This window comes from Somniosus microcephalus, chromosome 12 (assembly GCF_052327205.1).
Source record: "Somniosus microcephalus isolate GS21.2 chromosome 12, FLI_Smic_1.0, whole genome shotgun sequence".
NCBI classification, from domain to species: Eukaryota; Metazoa; Chordata; class Chondrichthyes; order Squaliformes; family Somniosidae; genus Somniosus; species Somniosus microcephalus.
Window position 1 is genome coordinate 53,079,640 of NC_140998.1, and position 21,639 is coordinate 53,101,278.

At 45.1% G+C, this 21,639-nt stretch overlaps 1 pseudogene; it reads left to right on the forward strand.

The window, feature by feature from the left end:
* The first annotated feature begins 2,120 nt into the window (after positions 1-2,120).
* On the forward strand, positions 2,121-9,246 carry LOC147109189 (uncharacterized; annotated as a pseudogene).
* Positions 9,247-21,639: the final 12,393 nt, after the last annotated feature.

The following is a 21,639-nucleotide window of genomic DNA, read 5'->3' on the forward strand; positions in this document are numbered from 1 at the left end:
GTTCCTCATAATCATTGATGCACATTCCAAATGGATGGATATTTATCCTGTAAATTCTGCTTCCGCCACTACTACTATAGACTGCCTGCGTCGGAGCTTCAGTAATCAAGGGCTACCGGAGATCGTGGTGAGTGACAATGTCACTTGTTTTGTGAGTACAGAGACAAAAGAGTTCTTGAGAAAAAATGGCATAGTGCAGGTGACCTCGGCTCCATATCATCCGTCCTCGAATGGACTTGTGGAGAGAGCCGTACAAACATTTAAGGAGATGATGAAAAAAAGTGCAGAAGGGAGTTTAGCAGCCAAAGTGTCACGGGTTCTGTTCAGCTACAGAATAACACCTCAATCCACCACAGGACTCTCTCCTGCTGAGATGTTATTAGGTCGTAGACTACGCTCCACTCTTGACCTTGTCCACCCAGACCTAAAAAGGAAAATGGAAAACAGACAAAACAAACAAAAAGAGAACCATGACAAAAGAACAAAGAGCCGAAGTTTTGGAGAAGGAGATGCAATCCTTACCTGGAATTTCAGTTATGGACCAAAGTGGATTCCTTGCTTCATAGGCTCAATGACAGGTCCACTATCATACAAGGTCATGTTGGGAGATGGTAGGGTAGTACGCAGACATGTAGATCAGATACTTCCCAGACAAGGGGAAATTGAAATGAAGGTTCCAGATGCAATGACTGAAGACAGGGTTGCCCTCAGTTATCCAAGTGCATCTGTGGAGCCACCACCAGGGACAGAGATAATTCCACAGGAACCTATCCGTCAAGAGGAAACCATCGTTGCAGAGTCAGATACTCTGAGCACTGCTCAGGAGCAGCTGGTGGCTTCACCACAAACAAGCAGGGACTTTACTGTTAGATGTTCACAAAGGACTTGCAAGCCACCAGAGAGGTTGATACTGAACTGTTAGATTCGTCAAGTATGGAACATGATGAATGGAGACTCCTTATGTGACCCTCAGGAATGGTTGTTTGTTAAGAAATTCATACTGAAATCTTAAGGGGGGAGAGATATAGTAATCTGGGATGTTATGATTAAGGTTATCCACCAGGTGGTGCTGTGGCCAATGCTGCTACTAAGGTCAGAGGTTTGCTTCCTGTTAAGGTCAGAGGTTTGCTTCCTGTATAGGTCAGCACAAGGTGGAAGGCCAGGATGCTGATGCAGGCTGTCTGTAAACGTGTTTCCCAGTTGTTAATAAAGTACTCGTGTTAATTCTAACATCTAGCCTCTTTGAGTTCCTTGTTCCACTTTCTGGATTTATCACAGTCACCTTTCTAGGAGTGTCCATTTCTCCAGAGGGATCATCCCCCGACTCCCACAAGGTGGAGATAATACAGTGACTACCATTACCCACTTCCAAAACAGCCCTACGATCATTCTTGGGTTTGGTGGGGTACCAAAGGAACTTTATCCCAGGCTTTGCAGAGTGCGCAAAGCCCCTGTATGATTTGATAAAACAGCAGGGTGATGACATACACCCGGCATGGACTGATGCTCACCCAGTCCGTGGCCAAATTAAAAACTGCAGTGATACAGGCCGCATGTCTGATTCCTCCAGATCCCACACAGCCCTTCCATTTGGAGGTCGGGGCCACAGAACAAAGCCTCGCTGCGGTTCTGTGCCAAATGCGAACTGATTGACTACAGCCCATTGCATATGTGGCCCGCATCCTGCAGGGGGCAGAAAAGATGTATACCGCATGTGAGCGCCACCTGCTGGCCGTCTTCTGGGCGGTACATCATTTTGCCTTTATTTCTGGGCTACAAGCGACCATCCTTCACAGCGCTCACACACCTCTGAACCTATTGATGAAACCTGGAGATTCGCTAGTTTCCTCGCAGCACCTCAGCAAATGGACATTGGAATTTATGGAAAGAGACATTGGTATCATTTCCAAACCCATCACATTGCTGCCACAATTTCTGGTTTATGAGGTGGAACCGCATGAATGTCCGCTAACCCCGATTAACTTTGAGACCCACCCTGTGCAGAAAGAGCCCATATGGGGAGCCCCAGATGTCTACATTGATGGGTCCTCATATCACATCGAGGGTTCCCCCCACACCGGGTATGCTGTGGTATTGCCAGAGAGAACCATCCAGTGACAATGCAACCGACAGTCCTCACAATATGCAAAAATCGCCGCACTTCTAACCACCGTGAAAGAAACCTCAGATAGACCCGTGAATATTTGGTCTGATAGTGCCTGTGCTATAAACACCATGCTCTCCTTGCCCTTATACCACAAAAATGTCTACCATACAATAGACGGTAAGGCCCTGGTCCATGGGCCCTGGTTATGCCTGCTCTGGTCATACCTTAAACAGCGATCCCAGCCCTGCTTCATAGGAAAGGTAGCAGCCCATAGAAAAGGGGGTCCACAGAATGAGGGAAATTCCAGAGCAGCCAAGGACGCTGCGATTGCTGGGGAGATAGAGGATATAGTTGTTGAGCCCAGCAATGCTGTTTGCAAGGGCTCCCCAACAGATCATCTAGATTTAAAATCCCTGCTGCAGTAATACTGGTCATACACCGTTGTAAGCGCCTGGCACGAGGAAGGCAGACCCATTCCTCAACCGACTGCCTGGGCCCCCAATACCACACCAGCCACTGCCCCTGACAGACCCCTTCCTCAACCGACAGCCTGGGCCCCCAATACCACACCAGCCACTGCCCCTGACAGACCCCTTCCTCAACCGACAGCCTGGGCCCCCAATACCATACTAGCCACTGCCGCTGACAGACCCCTTCCTCAACCGACAGCCTGGGCCCCCAATACCACACTAGGCACTGCCCCTGACAGACCCCTTCCTCAACCGACAGCCTGGGCCCCCAATACCATACTAGCCACTGCCCCTGACAGACCCCTTCCTCAACCGACAGCCTGGGCCCCCAATACCATACTAGCCACTGCCCCTGACAGACCCCTTCCTCAACCGACAGCCTGGGCCCCCAATACCATACTAGCCACTGCCCCTGACAGACCCCTTCCTCAACCGACAGCCTGGGCCCCCAATACCATACTAGCCACTGCCCCTGACAGACCCCTTCCTCAACCGACAGCCTGGGCCCCCAATACCACACCAGCCACTGCCCCTGACAGACCCCTTCCTCAACCGACAGCCTGGGCCCCCAATACCATACTAGCCACTGCCGCTGACAGACCCCTTCCTCAACCGACAGCCTGGGCCCCCAATACCACACTAGGCACTGCCCCTGACAGACCCCTTCCTCAACCGACAGCCTGGGCCCCCAATACCATACTAGCCACTGCCCCTGACAGACCCCTTCCTCAACCGACAGCCTGGGCCCCCAATACCATACTAGCCACTGCCCCTGACAGACCCCTTCCTCAACCGACAGCCTGGGCCCCCAATACCATACTAGCCACTGCCCCTGACAGACCCCTTCCTCAACCGACAGCCTGGGCCCCCAATACCATACTAGCCACTGCCCCTGACAGACCCCTTCCTCAACCGACAGCCTGGGCCCCCAATACCATACTAGCCACTGCCCCTGACAGACCCATTCCTCAACTGACAGCCTGGGCCCCCAATACCATACTAGCCACTGCCCCTGACAGACCCATTCCTCAACCGACAGCCTGGGCCCCCAATACCATACTAGGCACTGCCCCTGACTCAGCGGAGCAGTTGCTGATGTTCAAAAGAAAGCCATACGCCTGCCCGGTGGTGTGTATTCCACCAGAGGTGGGTCAGGAACTGCTCTCCCTCTTTCACTCCCACCCCATGGCAGGGCACTATTCGGCCCTGGTAACCTTCTATAAGGTAGCATCCACAGCTTGGTGGCCTTCTATGAGGGAAACAATCAACCTTTATGTGGCACAATGCCTCCCGTGCCTGCAGCACAATCCTCCCGCGCGCACTAACAGAACCTTGCTACAAAGTGCGCCCCCACCTCAAGGGCCATGGACTCACCTCCAGAAAGACTTCATTGGGCCACTTCCACAGGCGCAGGGCAATTTTCGGCATGCCCTCGTTGTAGTGTATGTACCTTTAAGGGGAGAACTACTTTTTACAGCTCCTGTATACTGTAGTACCGGCAGTGACCACACCTGCATATAACCCTGAGTAGGGATCTGTACTGTTCGTTTTAGAGTAACCCTCATCCAGTAAACACCTGTTGATTGTTCCTCTGCAGTCTCTGTCTATTTCTTGAAGGACACCATACATCAAGATTCACGGATTTAACATTGGCGACGAGGCGATTCGAACCTACCTGCAACTCTGCAGAGGAAGGCCAATTCCAGGGGCATGGGCGTCGACCATCCGGCGGAGACTCCAGCGAGGCGGGCTGGCAACAGGTACGGCGCAGACCTTCCCGCACAGCGGCGGCTAGAGCCGACCGACGGCACAGGAAAAGGCCGAGCAGCGTCAACGGGAGCAGAGAGAGAGGGTAAAGCGCACAGGGCGCAGCCGGGGTTCAGGACCGAGCGGCGTCAAAGAGAGAGGCACGCAGGAAAACGCACAGAGCGCGGCCGGTGTTCAAGGGTTGAGCAGCGTCCGCGGGGGAAGAAAGGAAAGCGCGGGAGACGCCATTTGAGCCGCAGCGGAGAAGAAGGGAGAGCGCGGGAGACGCCATTTTTGAGCCGCAGCGGAGAAGAAGGGAGAGCGCGGGAGACGCCATTTTGAGCCACAGCGGAGAAGAAGGGAGAGCGCGGGAGATGCCATTTTTAGCCAGTCTAACCACACCCAGGGATGCCGAAGAGTGGCAGTGTCACAGCGTTCGACAATGAAGCCGAAGATTGGGTGACATATGTAGAACGCATAGAAGTGTACTGCAAGGCGAATGAAGTGCCAGATGCCAGGAAAGCACTGGTATTGTTGAATTCCATGGGTGCAAAACCATATGGCTTACTGCGAAACCTAGTAACCCCAGAGAAGCCAGTGGAAAAGGATTTTGAAAGCATAGTGGCAATCCTACAGGACCACTTAAACCCCACACCGCTGCTGATAGCAGAAAGATTTAAGTTTTACAAAAGGAACCAGCATAAAGACGAAAGTAATGCTGAGTATTTAACGGAACTGCGCAAGCTATCGAAACACTGCCAGTTTGGAACGGGACTAGCAGATACTTTAAGGGACAAGTTTGTGTGTGGGCTTCAAAGTGAAGGAACCCAGAAACGGCTTCTATCAGAAAAGGATCTTACGCTGGACAAGGCTTTCAGCATGGCAGTATCACACGAAGCAGCCGCACGGGGCGCTGCAGAGATACAACGGAGACCGCAAGAATATGGCTCAAATGAAATGTCATATGGAGCAGTGAAGTGTTATCGCTGCGGCAGAACAACACACGACCATAAGGATTGTTGGTTCAAGGACCAAGTGTGCAGACAGTGTGGAAAAGTAGGACACATAGCAAGAGTCTGCAGGTCGGGAAAGGAAACCAGCAGCAAGAAATCTCCACAGGAGAGGTACAAGAAGGTACATAAGGTGACAGAGAGTAGTTCAGACAAACAGAAAAGGGATACAGACTCCGGAAGCAAGGAGCTGGGTTGTCTGAAACTACATAATGTGATCAAAACGGAGGATCACCAAACTATCTGGGTCACGCTCAAGATAGCCGGAGTCCAAGTGAAAATGGAATTGGACACAGGATCAGCCCTAACAGTCATAAACTGAAGGGACTACAAGCGACTATTCTCACATATACCCTTGAGAGATATAGAGATCGTCTTGAAGACGTACACGGGGCAAAAAGCCTACCCCAAAGGAAAAATAAGGGTGAACGTTATATATAACGGCAAGGAAACACCAAAAATGGACCTATATGTATTGCCGGAGGGAGGACCACCACTACTAGGACGTGAATGGATCCGGAAGATACAGCTAGATTGGCATTCCATACAAGCACTGACTGTAGATGCCAAAAAGGATGATGACGTCACACCTGGACGACTGTCAAAAATGCTAACTGACGCACAAGAAGTGTTCCAGGAGGAACTCGGAACACTAAAAGGCATAACAGCGATGATCAAAATAGAGGAAAATGCAAGCCCAAAGTTTTTTAAGGCCAGACCGGTGCCTTATGCGATCCGCCCAGCCGTCGAAGCAGAGCTGGAACGTTTGGAATGTTCAGGAGTACTGTCCAAAGTGGACTGGAGCGAGTGGGCTACACCCATCGTTCCTGTAATGAAGAGGTCATTGAGTAATACGCCTGGGGAACCAAAGAAGGTTCGCATCTGTGGGGACTTTAAGGTGACAGTGAACCCAGTCCTTCACACGGTACAATATCCGCTTCAGCGGATTGAAGATATTTTCGCCTTGCTATCTGGAGGGAAACGCTTCACTAAGATTGATCTGGCCCAGGCGTACCTGCAAATGGAGGTAGAAGAAGCCTCGAAACAGTACCTCACGATCAACACTCATAAAGGTCTCTACCAATACAACCGGCTGGTGTTCGGGGTAGCATCAACTCCGGCTATTTGGCAAAGGGCAATGGATCAAGTCCTGCAAGGGATTCCAGGGACCCAGTGTTATTTGGATGACATCCTGGTCACGGGCGAAAATGACAGTGATCACCTTGCCAACCTGGAGCAGGTGCTCACTAGATTGAAGGAATATGGGCTCCGAGCTAATCGTCACAAATGCGAGTTTTTCCAGAAGCAGATCTCGTATTGTGGCCACGTTATTGATGAAGAGGGGTTACATAAGTCCCCTGAAAAGATTGAGGCAGTAGTCAAGGCTCCAGCACTGGAAAATGTGTCACAACTGAGGTCGTTCCTCGGGCTGGTGAACTACTACCATAAGTTCTTGCCAAATTTGTCTACCGTACTACACCCACTGAACACCCTACTGCAAACGGGGGTACCATGGAAGTGGAATGACGAATGTAAACGAGCTTTCCAGAAGAGCAAAGAATTGATCACATCAAAAGAGGCGTTGGCTCATTTCAACCCAGCACTACCAATTCGGTTGGCGTGTGATGCATCACCCTATGGCATTGGAGCGGTGCTGTCGCACAAATTCTCGGACGGCTCAGAGAGGCCAATAGCCTTTGCGTCACGATCACTAACCTCAGCCGAGCGTAACTACGCCCAGATTGACAGGGAGGCCCTCAGCCTAGTGTGGGGAGTGAAAAAGTTCAACCACTATCTGCACGGGCAGAAGTTCACCTTGCTGACTGACCACCAACCACTTGTCTCCATCTTTAATCCAAAGAAGGGCGTTCCGGTGATGACTGCGCAATGGCTACAAAGATGGTCCCTTTTTCTAGGGGCGCACCAATATGAAATAGAGTATAAGGGCACGAAACAGCATGGAAACGCTGATGGGCTATCATGCCTGCCACTGCCTACTGCGGAGGAAGCACCAGCAGTGGACCCTGTCGAAATATTTTATTTGACTATAATTGAACGCTTGCCAGTAACTAACGCGGATATAGAGAAGGAGACCCAAAATGACCCGACACTGTCTCGGGTATATGACTGGACGGTGAAGGGATGGCCAACACATGGCGACTCATTGTTGCCAGCATTCTCATCCAGAAGAGAACAGCTGTCAGTATGCCAGGGGACCTTGATGTGTGGATCCCGAGTGGTAATTCCACCCAAGTTAAGGGAGAGAGTGCTCAATGAGCTTCATGAAGGCCATCTGGGAGGGGTGAAAATGAAAAGCCTTGCTAGGGCTTATGTGTGGTGGCCGGGGATCGATCAGCAAATTGAGGACCTGACAAAGAGCTGCTCAGGATGCCAGAAGGTCCAAAATGCACCACCACATGCCCCTCTACACCCATGGGAGTGGCCCTCCTCTCCATGGCAATGGGTGCATATTGATTTTGCTGGTCCATTCATGGACTCAATGTTTTTAATAGCCGTGGATGCGCACTCGAAATGGCCTGAGGTGATCAAAATGTCCTCCACCACCACGGAGAAAACGATTGCAGTCCTACGGACCATATTTGCCAGGAACGGCTTGCCAGAGCAGATTTGCTCTGATAACGGACCACAGTTTGTGTCCAAAGAGTTTCGGAAATTTATGAAAAGGAATGGGGTAAGGCATTACACATCTGCCCCGTATCATCCAGCCACAAATGGATTGGCTGAGAGGTTCGTACAAACCTTTAAAAAGGCAGTAAGGGCCATGTGCGATGATGACATTCCACTGCAGCATAAGGTGGACAATTTCCTGTTAGCCTACAGAAATGCAACACATGCAGTCACCAACCAGACCCCGGCCATGATGTTCTTTAACCGAAGGTTGAGATCTCGTCTGGATTTGCTCAGACCAAATGTACGAAGAGATATTGAGAGTAAGCAATTCCAGCACATCAATGAGAAGCCGACAAGGAGCTTCAATGTAGGGCAACCAGCCTTGGCCCGCGACTACCGAACAGAGAAATGGCAACCAGGAACGATATGCACACGGCAGGGGCCACTAATGTACACAGTGGATGTTGGGGAGAACATTGTGAGACGCCATGTCATCCAGATCCTAGAGTCACAGGAACGAGTCAACCCCATGTCTCGCGTACTTGGTAATGAACCTGACATACAGGTAGCATCTACCCCAGAAACAGTAGCATCGGAAGCTGATGAACCAACCGACGACAGGGGGCCAGAATTGCCTCCGCACCAAGAGCAAGACACTCAGGAAAGGCGCTATCCAGAAAGGATCAGGAAGCCGCCCCAAAGACTGAATTTATAAATGGACTATTTTCAGTTAATGTTGCATGTTAAAAGTGTTAATTGTTAAATGAATGTTATGGTACTGTTAATCTAAAAGGGGAGGAATTGTAGTGTATGTACCTTTAAGGGGAGAACTACTTTTTACAGCTCCTGTATACTGTAGTACCGGCAGTGACCACACCTATATATAACCCTGAGTAGGGATCTGTACTGTTAGTTTTAGAGTAACCCTCATCCAGTAAACACCTGTTGATTGTTCCTCTGCAGTCTCTGTCTATTTCTTGAAGGACACCATACATCAAGATTCACGGATTTAACACTCGTGGTGGTGGATCAATTCACTAAATGGATCGAAGCATTCCCCTGCCGCTCCAACAATGCAGTCACAGCAGCCAAAACACTATTAAATCATGTGTTTTGTAGGTGGGGAGTACCGGTACAAGTGGACAGTGGTCAAGGTTCGCACTTTACCGGTAAGATTTTTACCCACCTGCAGGAAATGTTGGGGTTAAAACACAAGCTACATATTGCCCACCACCCCCAGTTGTCCAGAGGGGTCAAAGGGGGAACAGGCCCCTCAAGTTAATGTTAAAAAAAATTGTGTGCGGAGCACCCCACTCAATGGGCAAACGTGCTGCCAATGTGCTTAATGGCAATGAGGTCCACACCTCAAAAAACAACAGGAGTCTCCCCATATCAGGCCATGATGGGGAGACTCATGAGAACACCAGGCCAGCTAACACTAACGGGGATGAGCCCCTTGACAATGGAACCATGTAGTTCCAAGTGGCTGGAACAAGTGATAGATCACACCGATCAGATGAATCGATTTGTGGCCACGAAATTGGGGAAGTCAAAAAGACAAATTAAAAGGTACTTTGACAAGTACCAGGTGGAGGACACCGTAATGATTCCAAATTATGGGAAAAAGAAGCATGCCTTTTAACCCAGCTGGTGGAGACCACATGCGATTATAGACCGATTGGACCCTGCCGTTTATTTGATTCAGTTACTGGGGGAAAAGGGTGTTAAGTACAAGAAATGGTATCATATTAACCAGTTAAAAACTGGCAAAGAGTAAACACTACACTGATCTGGTTTCCCACAGGACCATGATACAGATCCTTATGACTGTCGGGACGATACCGACCACGACTGAAGCCGAGGGAAGATGGGGAAGCGAGAGAGCTGCAGCATGACTTACGATTGTCATGAATGTGCCTTGAGTAGCGACGGTGCACTGGAAATACAGGAAGGGGAGGGTTTCCGCTGGAGACGTTATTGTACTAAGTATGCCAACGGAACGTGTCCATTGGGACATCAATTCGAGGTTCAGTTCGGTGACCATATAGATCCGGGGATGGATCACAGATGTAAGAATAAAAATATCTGTTTTGTATGTGTGACGGACTCGAGACTATTAATATAAGATGTATGTAATAAAGATAAATTTGATGTGTATAGATCTCCCCTGGGTAAGGCAACGGCGCGAAACTTAACAAAGGAAACCTGCATAACAGGATAACCTCTCACAGAGACACCATGGAAACTCACCATCGAAACTCAAGAGCCATTAAAAGGTGTCAACAAACAATTAACTTAAGCAAGAAATGGCACCAGCCACTGCAGACAGACACATGTTCAAATAAAGCCAATCAAGAACTGCAATGAAACTAAGACCCAATCCTGGGGTCATAGCAATTTAGACTAGAGATAATGGACTTAAAAAGATATAAAACAAGGAACCCAAAGGCTCTCTCTCTCTGGATGACCACGCAGAAAAACAAGAAGCCCTCCCTCTACAGACCAGCCCAAGAAACAAGGAAAAAGGCCGCGTGCGTTGCCTGACTCAGAGGGAAGTATAAGTCTGTTTAAATCTGTAACCCATTACCTTACCTGTTGTAATCAAGTCGCGTCCATAGGATACCAGTAGACTGCTGTTTTGTCCAATAGGCTATGTGCATGTGTGTGTGTTTAATAAACTTATTCCAAATTGTTTCAAAAGAATTGGTCTTGCTGTCAATTTAATGGCAGTCAAAATAAAAAGCTTACACTGGCCAGAGCGCTTGTAGGGGGTGGCGTGTGGCGCGTGCGCCCAGTCAGCTTCACCTCTGACTGTCCCTTGAGCGGTTCAAATCGCTCCCACACCCCTGGGTTCTAGACACCGGACTTAGGTACAGGCGGCGATGCAGAAAATCGAGTAGACAAGTGGTTTGGTGTAAGAAAACCAAGATTTTATTAAAACAGAATATAACAATCTTATGAAAAATTACTGGTATGAAAATACGGGCATAAACAATAATTATACTTATATGGGAATGGGGAACACACGGCACATTGAGGGAAAAACAACTACATTACCAATCCCCTTATCCTTATCCCACCCCTATACCTAACTAGATTAAGCTATGAGGGGCCAGGAATTCATGCTCACCAATCCAAAACCTGTTGCTTTAACGTTGTGAGTTTTGAGGTTTGGTCTTCTGTCCGTTGGAGTACCCCGTCGCCACGTGGTCTCAGGGCGCGGTGCTGGAGCTGTTGATGCGACACACCTTCCCTCTCCTCAACTACCGTCGTCGTCTCGTCGCGATGGGTTCTCTTCTTCTTCTCCCTCGGGCGGTCGTCGGCGGTAATGGGGCGGTTGGCGGTTTTTACTGCTTATTCGATTTTACTACCCAAGCGTCAAACGCCAGCATATTCATTGCAGGCATGGACACCCGCATCTAACGCCAGCTTATTCGCAGTGTTCAATTGCCAACTTATTCTCACTGTCCATATATACATACACTGCTGAATTCTTCCCCAAACGCCAGCTTATAACTAGGCGTTTGGACTTTACCAATGCGTCTTCTGCTGCCCTTCTCTGTTCTTGTCGGGTTTTACCTTCTTATTCGTCTCGTCTTGTCTCGTCTCGTTTCATCTGCCCTTTTTGTGGCCTGTGTGTCCTGTATGACTTTGGACTCGGGTCTCATTCTCCTCCCGCGTTTGGTCCCGGTGTAATGGGCGCCCTTGGTTGTTGAGCGGTGCGGGGAGCGAGAAGAGAACCCGGCACGAGGCCAGGGCATGAGTACGAGCGGCAGCAGGCCAAGGCCAAACAAGAGGTCAGAGTCAGGAGAGCGATTGCTACTGATGGGCCTCCAATTATACCCGTTTCTTCCACTCCTTATCTGCGCACCGAATCAGGTCAGTCCATTGTTTAACTTTTGGTGGGCTGTTTTAAATGATTACAACCATTTATTTTAACTACTTTAGGAGTGGTTATCTCCGGGTCTAATGGCCCCGATGTCCTGGTTGCTTTGTCATGGATAAGACTTGATTGTCTTCATCCTACCTAGCTTGATTCGATTCGATTCGATTCAAATAAATGCGTATTCTGTGTTTACTTTGTCTGGCTCGGCTCCAAAGAGTCTCTGATCACAGATTCCTGCATTTTAATGTTTCGTCTGCAGGCCTGCTTGCTGGCAGGGCCTTGCTTTTAAAAATCCTGTCAATGTTGGTCACGAGGTTTGCAGAAGCCATTTTGGGTACCCTGGTTTTAAATAACTTGTCCAAAACAGGGTCCCTTGATCCATAACTTGGGGAGTGCGGGAATTTTGAGAACCCTGCACTTATACACTGGACAGCTTAATTAAACCTCCTCTGACTTAAATTCTACTGTTTAGCTATTTAGTTCAACATCCTATTGGCATTGTTTATTGCTGCTCTGAATTGGCTGGACCTGTTGTGTTGAGTCTAATAATACTGCTAGGTCTCTTTCAAACTCATTCTTAGCTATTTTAAACTCCATTCATGGAGTCCATGTATCACCTATTTTTCCTTTCTATGTGAGGTACTTTACACTTGTCTGCATTAAATTTCATCTGACATTGTTCTGCCTACAAACATATGTTGTCCAACTCATTCTGTAATTTCTGAGTTGCCTCCTTTGATTCCACTGCCACCCCCCCCTCTAGTTTTGGTATCATCTACAATCTGACTAATTTCCATTGAGTTTTTGAACCCAAGTCCTTGATGTAAATTAAAAATAATAGTGGTCCCAACACAGAGCTCTGATGCACTCTACTTACTACTTCCCTCCACCCTGACATAACTTCTCTTCACAGATAGCCATTGCTTTCTACCCTGAAGCCAATTTCTTATCCATTTTTAAGATTTACACTGGATCTCCACAGCTTTTACCTTGACTAATAGCCTTTCCTGTATAACTTTGCCAAATGCTTTTTGGAAATCTAAGTACCCTGAGGATTTATTTGTTTTAAGTCCTTTTAACTGGTCTACTCATTGATATCAGTCATAAATGTTGCTTTGATTATCTCTGCTTAGGGAGTACTTGTTGCTTATGTGATCCCAAGTGATACTTTGAGGAAGTACTCATTCAAAATATTAACTATTTTTTGTTCATCTTCAGTTCCAAGCCTATTAGAATCACTTATGGTTTTCACCTCTTCCGACTGTCCCCTTACTGTTGCAGTATTGAAATATTTTTATGCTTGTGTTTTCCTCTGCAGCTATGCTTTTTCTAGATTTCTCTTTGCCGCTCTGATCACCCTTTTAATTTGTTTCTTAATGGTCCTACATTTATTGCAGTGAACCCCTTCCCTTTTCTCTCTGCAGAATTTATGGAGAACATTTTCTCTTCATTTCACTTTAATTTGTTTGTGAATCCATTTAGGGTCACATTTGTCTGACCGAATTGATTCTAAGTATGTAGTTATCCTGCATTCTATGCATTATTCCTTTAAAGGTATTCAATTTGTCCTCTACCAAAGTGTCATTAAACATTTTCCAATCATTTACTTTAGTTGTTCCCACATTTCATTGAATTTAGCTATTTTAAAATGATATACCTGGGTCCTTAACAAATACAGGGCAAGAGGAATACCATTTCTCATGGCTTCCTTGGCGCATGATTAATGAAGCAGTCATGCATTACATTTACCAACTGACACAAAAACCACTTGGGTTTTCCCAGGTTTATAATGGGTTAATTGAAATGTCCTATTAAAATATTTTTTCTGTTCTCGCATACCTTTCTTATCTCTTCATAGAGCAAATTGTGCTCCTCCTTATGCCGACTTGGTGGTCTGTAGGCACCAATGTTAGCTTGTTTTTTTTAACATTTGAGATGTCCAACTGGAATATATCAGTCATTCCATATTGATCAGGAACAGCTGATTTGCCACTTCCCTCCCTGGCCAGAGCCCAATTGTACTACCATTACCCTAAGATCAGCAAACTCTGCACAGATATGGAATCCAATCTTGGACGTTGTTTTTTAAAAAATTCTTGCTCCACTGAAAACTACATTGGCCCGGATTTTGCATTAAGAATATCAGAGCTCACCGTTATTATGGAATAAATCGGAGAGCAACTTCTGGTGTCTGCACATTCGCAGTAAAACACGAAAATCAGGAAGTTGCTGTTCAAGTTGCCCTACTCCTCCACAAGTTTCGCTACACCGGTACCTCGCTGATAGACCTGGCATTGAAATACATGTAAGGGCGTGAATTTTTGGTACTTACCCACTAAATGGCATCAAGGGATAGGGCGGGAAAGTGGAGTTGCGGTAGAAGATCAGCCATGATCTTGAATGGCACAACAGGCTCGAAGGCCCATATGGCCTACTCTTGCTCCTATTTATGTTCTGAAACACGCCAGAAAATGTTAGGGCTTGTCCATTCAAATGAAAGTGGATTTTTAATGGTGTGAAAGTCTAAATTACTACCAAACAACCTCTCTGGCACTGAAAATTTACGTTATAAGTGTGGAGTCCCATTCCTTCAGATTTTAATTATTGTTGGAGATCTTTTTTAAATTAAATTTTTAAAATGTTTCTGTCTCTTATCTCTCCTCTTAATCCCATCTTTCATTCCCTCTACATTTTGTTTTCTGTACATGATTTTACACTGAATTAAATATTAATGTCATCATCAACTAAGCCAGGAAGCAACTTTAAAAAAACTGTCTACGGTTTCATGAAAAAATATATTTACAGGAAAACTTTTCAAACTGCAGTGTCTAGAATCTGATATCCCCAACTAAACATAAAAACAAGATTTTTAAAGGAACTTTAATAAAACAAAAAACTCATATTATTTAGTTACAGCATAGACTCTTGACATAAGCCAATTAAATTTTGAATTGTCCTAAAAAAAAGCAAAAAAAAACCTGAAGATGCTGGAAATCTTGAACAAACACAGAAAATGCTGGAAACAACCAGATCAGGCAGCATCTGTAGAATGAAAAGTGAAGTCAACATTTCAGGTGTGGACATTTCATGCAACATTAGAAAAATAAAATAGAATTTAACTACTTTCATCATTTGGAATTCTCTCCTCTCAACACTCTTGGAACAGCTGCTTGCTCTCTGCTTTTTAACACTGGTGTCTGAAGATGCGGATGTGCATTTCCCAAACATTATTTAAGTAAAAAAAACAAATAAAAAAGGGGCTGTCGAATTGGGCTTTAAATAGACGGTGCACAATTGACAGCTACCACAGAATATAAATTAACAACAACTTGTATTTATATAGCGCCTTTAATGTAGTAAAACGTCCCAAGGCGCTGCACAGGAGTATTATAAGACAACAAATTTGGCACCAAGCCACATAAGGAGAAATTAGGGCAGGTGAGAGGTAGGTTTTAAGGAGTGGCTTAAAGAAGGAAAGAGAGGTAGTGAGGCGGAGAGGTTTAGGCAGGGAATTCCAGAGCTTAGGACCGAGGCAACAGAAGGCACGGCCACCAATGGTTGAGCGATTATAATCAGGGATGCTCAAGAGGGCAGAATTAGTGGAGCGCAGATATCTTGGGGAGGAGGAGGGGGAGGGTTGTGGGGCTGAAGGAGATTACAGAGATAGGGAGGGGAGGAGGTCATGAAGGGACTTGTAAACAAGGATGAGAATTTTGAAATCGAGGTGCTGCTTAACTGGGAGCCAGTGTAGGTCAGCGAGCTCAGGGGTGATGGGCGAACGGGACTTGGTGAGAGTTAGGACACGGGCAGCCAGTTTTGGATGACCTCAAGTTTACGTAGGGTAGAACGTGGGCGGCCTTTGGATCTTGTTTCCTACATTACAACAGTGACTGCACTTTTTTTTTTAAAAAAAGCACTTCATTGGCTGTAAATTGGCGGTAGGGATTGTGGATGCATTGGTAATAATTTTCCAAAACTCCCTGGACTCAGCAAAGGTCCCGGCAGACTGGAAAACTGCTAATGTAACACCCTTATTTAAAAAGGGCAGTAGACAGAAGGCTGGAAACTATAGACCGGTTAGCCTAACATCTGTGGTAGGTAAAATTTTGGAGTCCATTATTAAGGAGACAGTAACAGGACATTTGGATAATCATAATTTAATAGGACAAAGTCAGCATGGTTTTATGAAGGGGAAGTCATGTTTGACAAATTTGCTGGAGTTCTTTGAGGAAGTAACATATAGGGTGGATAAAGGGGAACCAGTGGACGTAGTGTATTTAGACTTCCAAAAGGCATTTGACAAGGTGCCACACAAAAGATTATTGCTTAAGATAAAAAATCACAGGATTGAGGGTAATATTCTGGCATGGATAGAGGATTGGCTATCTAACAGAAGGCAGAGAGTTGGGATAAATGGTTCATTCTCAGACTGGCAATCAGTAATTAGTGGTGTTCCGCAGGGGTCAGTGATGCAATAAATCGACTATTTAAAACTTACTACCGGACTCGCAAACTTTAATTTTAGTGTGTTGACCTCAGATCAGTGTGGTCCACTGAAATTAATTACCTGATCTAACAATTTGGCGCTGCGAGCAGGGTTGCTGAAGGAAGAGACTGAATCTAAGACACCAGACCTATATTGGAGGTAAGGACTCCTCGTTATAAAAGTCCTCGGTTGGTTGTCTAGTCATCTCCCCTCCACGCAACTCCGCAAACCTCCCGGGTAGCGAACCCTCTGGGTGGTAGACGGCCTCGAGGTCCCATATAGAGTTCTAACTTCGGCGGTGTTATTTAATTAAGCCTACGACTCGAGACCCCCAAGTAAAGTAATCGATATTATGGCATCACTCGATAAACCTACAACTATTAAGGGTGGGCGTGCCCCACCTGAGATTTCAGAAGATGAAATTCTGTGGGAGTTGAAAGACTATATAGAATTACAGTTTGACTTACCTAAAACCTGGTTTGAAATCAAACAAAAGTACAGTACCTCCTCCGGACAATGGTCTTTGGATGACATAAAAAGGGTCTGGGGAAAAACGACCCGTATGAAAGATAAAAGACGGATCAGATGGTCCATGGCAGTTATGAGTCAGATCCGACGGCGAAATGAGATTAAGACAAACTCCCAACATGATCACGACTTGACCAATGCAAAAGAGCAGAAAGATGCGATTTATGAACAATTGAAAAAGAAAACAAATGAGCTTGAAAAGTCAAAAGTGGAAGTTAAAAAACTTAAAGATGAGCTTGAAAAGTCAAAAGTGGAAGTTAAAAAATTTAAAGATGAAGTTAAGGACTGTAAAAAACAATTGGATAAACAACCGATAGTCCCGGTAGTTGAAGAAAAGGGAAAATGTGTCGGGACCTGGAAGGGTTACCCAGATCTAAATGAAATAAAGGAGGAAGGTCGTGGGAGACAAAGACAAGAAGCAGGTCAAGAGACTGACTCGGGATCCTCTAATAATGTCCGTGAAAGTGAAGAAGAGGAAACAGGACCCCATTTGGCCCCATTGAGGCAGAAAAGGAAAAGAGTAGAAAAGGAGTATGAGAAGAAAGAAAATGGGGAAGAAAGGGCGAATTACCAACTCCACCCGTGGGACGGAGTCCAAATTCTGATTGTAATGATACCCAGGAGAGAGGGAAATAAGTTACACAGCAAAGTAAAGACTGGCCTGGGAAATGATGAGCAAGATATAGATGCCGGATGGGATGCGATCCAACAGTGGTTACAAGTGATTAGCCCTGCAAAAATGGATCGGGGAAAGATCATAGCCTGTCAACAGAAAGGGACGGAGGAAGTGTTAGAGTACGACGAGCGATTTAAAACTAACTGGTTGGAACACTCGGGGCTGAACACAGAAGAGATAAAGAAGGAAAAAGATCTAATTTGCAGGCTAACCAATCTGAAAACTCAGCAAAGGAAGGAAAAAAACAGGGATTTGGAAAGCCAAGAAATGCTGAGACGCCGATGGAAAAAGAGGAAAAAAAAAGAGAAACTTAAAGTTTTACTGACATGGAAGTTATTAACATCTGTGCTGAGACAAATAAAACACAAGATTTGCTGAGCGAAAGGAACCTTGAAAAATGACTATGAATGTTTAAGAAGTTACAGTATTTCTTTTGTCTGATTAGATGTTCTTTAAAAGAAAGATTCTGTTATGTGTGGTTTAGCTCCACCCACTTCTCTGTGTTAAAAGCGTTTAAATCTTTTGTCTTGTCTTGGATTTTGGAAGTTTTAAGAATGTGCGAATAAGATTGTGCCCCAAGAATTGAAAAAAAACCTTTGAAATAATTTAAGTTAAGCTGGTGTGTAAAAACTGAGAATAGCAACAAAAAGTTTGTTCAACAAAAGATTGCGATAGATTTTTGTACTTGCAGTGCAAACTGTACAATGTTACATTAAGTTTCAGTCTAAGATTTAACCTTGGAGTCGCGGTTGCTATGGTGAAATCTTCTAAAGCAGTTTGATTTGATTTGTTTAAATGTGAAAAACTAATTTTTCTCCAGTTATGTTTTTACAGTATTTTGGAAAGACATTTGAAGAAAGGACAATAAGAAATATGATGTAATTTACTGTTTTCTGCAAGAATGTGCTATTTTGTTTTGTTTTATCTGTTCTGTTCGTGTTTAGTTAAAGTGTGAAAACACAACTGTCTTTTTCGATCAGGAAAGTTTTTTTAAATTTACGTGAAGTGACGAAATTACGCCTGATAATGTTTTGCTCCACCTTCTTAAAAACCTGCAAAGGAGTTAACCCTTTCCACTGACAGCTGTTTAAGTTCACCAAGCAACAACTTTAGTACGAAATTTAAAGATATGGGACATTATTAAATTTAAGTTTCTTAATTTTAAGTTAATATTTCCCCACAGTGATAGAAGGAAAATTATGATTTGATAAATGGAAGTTATCTTGTAAACTAATTGCATGATAATGTGCAACATGAACTTGTACTGGTAGTGCTAGATATAACCGATACGGCTTTACCTACATGGTGTTCTAAGAAAACTCACTACTGAATGGGCTCCTAGGGTTGGTATTGGTAATACCGTAATGGCACCCCAAGCCCAAGGACGAGAGGTGTAATTGCACTACTGAATGGGCTCCTAGGGTTGGTATTGGTAATACCGTAATGGCACCCCAAGCCCAAGGCACTACTGAATGGGCTCCTAGGGTCGGTATTGGTAATACCGCAATGGCACCCCAAGCCCAAGGACGAGAGGTGTAATTGCACTACTGAATGGGCTCCTAGGGTTGGTATTGGTAATACCATAATGGCACCCCAAGCCCAAGGCACTACTGAATGGGCTCCTAGGGTTGGTATTGGTAATACCGTAATGGCACCCCAAGCCCAAGGCACTACTGAATGGGCTCCTAGGGTTGGTATTGGTAATACCGTAATGGCACCCCAAGCCCAAGGCACTACTGAATGGGCTCCTAGGGTTGGTATTGGTAATACCGTAATGGCACCCCAAGCCCAAGGCACTACTGAATGGGCTCCTAGGGTTGGTATTGGTAATACCGTAATGGCACCCCAAGCCCAAGGACGAGAGGTGTACCGAATACAGAATATTGGGGTAGTGAAGGACGGAATGCACATATCCCACATGTAATTAAAGGAAAGTGATTGAGAGTGTAAGATTGAAACAGGAGAATTACACTACTGAATAAGAACTTGCAAAATGCTCTCAGGCAGTTTAAAAGAGCAGAAACAAAACTGAAAAAAAAAATCAGTCTGAACTCGATGATCTGAAACAAGAAGAAAATAATTTGAACGACCGCTTACTAAATCTCCAGGTAGATTGCCAGACCAAGGAAGAATTGGTTTCAGACTTGGAGAATAAATTAATGAAGTCAAAGCAGAATGAAAATTCTCTTGCCTCCCTTCTAGCTGAGAAGGAAGATGCTTTACTTGAAAAAGTTGACAGGTTAAAGCAGTTTTTGGAAAACATTGAGAAAAGTCAGGCAACAATAGAGACCGTGGAAAAAGAAAAGTTGAATCTTGAGAATAACTTTAAGCAACAGATTATGCTTTTAGAGAGCCTAATAGCTGAGAAAACCGCATTAGTGAAAGCACAACTACAGGAAAGAGCACTTCAGGAGAAAGAAATGGAAGAGATTAATGTAGAGCTAATTACTGCTAAAAATCAGCTTGAAATCAAGCAGGCTGAAGTGGCCAGATTACAGGCAGAGGGCCAAGAGCTCAGGTCAAAGCTTAAATAGCAGCAAGTAAGACCTTGAAGAAGTATTCGGCCATTAGACGACTACAATCTTTCGATAAGATACCTGAAAGCCGAGAAAGGCTTGTATCGGATGGCATGGGTGGCATGATATTGAGATACCGGTATGAGTGTGCAAGTGTGATTTGTTACGTATGAAGTAATTACCATCCAGGAATGTATGGTGAATTTGCACTGAAGAACGGGTCTCAGACATGCTCAGTTACTTGACAACAGCAAAACATGAAATGGTTAATGTGGCTCAGGAGAGCGAGACAGCTTTTAAAGCATTGACACATACTCCATCGAGAAACTATCTAATTTATGAAACAATCAGAATAGAGTTAAACACACTGGTACCTGTTAGAGGGATTGAAATTGAAGTTGAAGTAGAGAGTTACGTGGAATCTGGATTGGGACAATTGAGGGCCAAGGAGAAATCATGTTTAGTAAGAATTATCCACAAGATGGATACAAGTAAAAGAGATCTGGAGGATCTTTTAAATCCATGATTTGTTGCTTAGATGTTAAACTGTAATGTCGCTTGAAATGATTGTAAGACTGAATTTAACTGTGACTGTAATAATTGTGTTTTGTAGGTAACAGAGCGTGGGAAAAACCAGTACGAATCCAGTATGAGGTGGTTTTGGTGGTGCCTCCTGTGTCACTACTACTGCAATTACCATGCTTTACGGGTCTAACAGGACCTGTCCCATCAACCAACATGTTTTTAAGTATGAGCTACACAATTATGTGGCACAATTCGGATACTCGGATACGACATTCCCCTGTTGTTTGTGGGTTTCAGTGAGCTCATGATGCGACTGAACTCCTCCCTAAAGCATTTTTATGTTTTGGAGCAAGACAACTCGAGAATAGATATTGAAATTGACAGTATAGGGGACAACTCACATTGGTGGGATATTGGGCTTAATACATCAGCACACCCTTAGGTTCGTATTATTTCACATGCTCTGGTGGCTATCCAACTTGTAATGATAGTGTATTTGATATATGTAACGTGTGTAGTAAGACTTTGATACATAAGCCAATTGGGTACTCATGCCCATGACTGACAAGCACTAACAAATTAATTGAGCACACCGAAAGAGAAGATCCGAAGTAATGTAGAGGAGACCCCAGGCGGGGTAACATCAGGAAAGATAGAAGAAACAGAGGATAACCCAGGCGGGGCAGAATTGGAACACCGGAACAGTGAATTGAATTTGAGTAAGGGGTCAGAGGTTGCTCCTCCCCCTCAAAGGAATGGACTGTAAGGAAGGGAGAAATCTTTAAGACTCCCTACTAACTAACGCCCAAGTTGAGAGTGCAATAAGAGCTAGCTAGATTAGTCAAGAGCCGATTGTGAGAAATCAATAAGGATATTTCCTTCTCAAAGAAGGGAATTGTAAGAAATAGCTGTTAGATTCAAAGATGGGTTTTAATTCTTAGACCAGGGACTGACAACAGGCAAGCGGAAAAAGATAGCATATATGCCAGCAAGGTCGAATATCAAGCATCAAAAGACAAATAGAAATGATAAGGGAATGGTAAAATGCAAGGAAACAG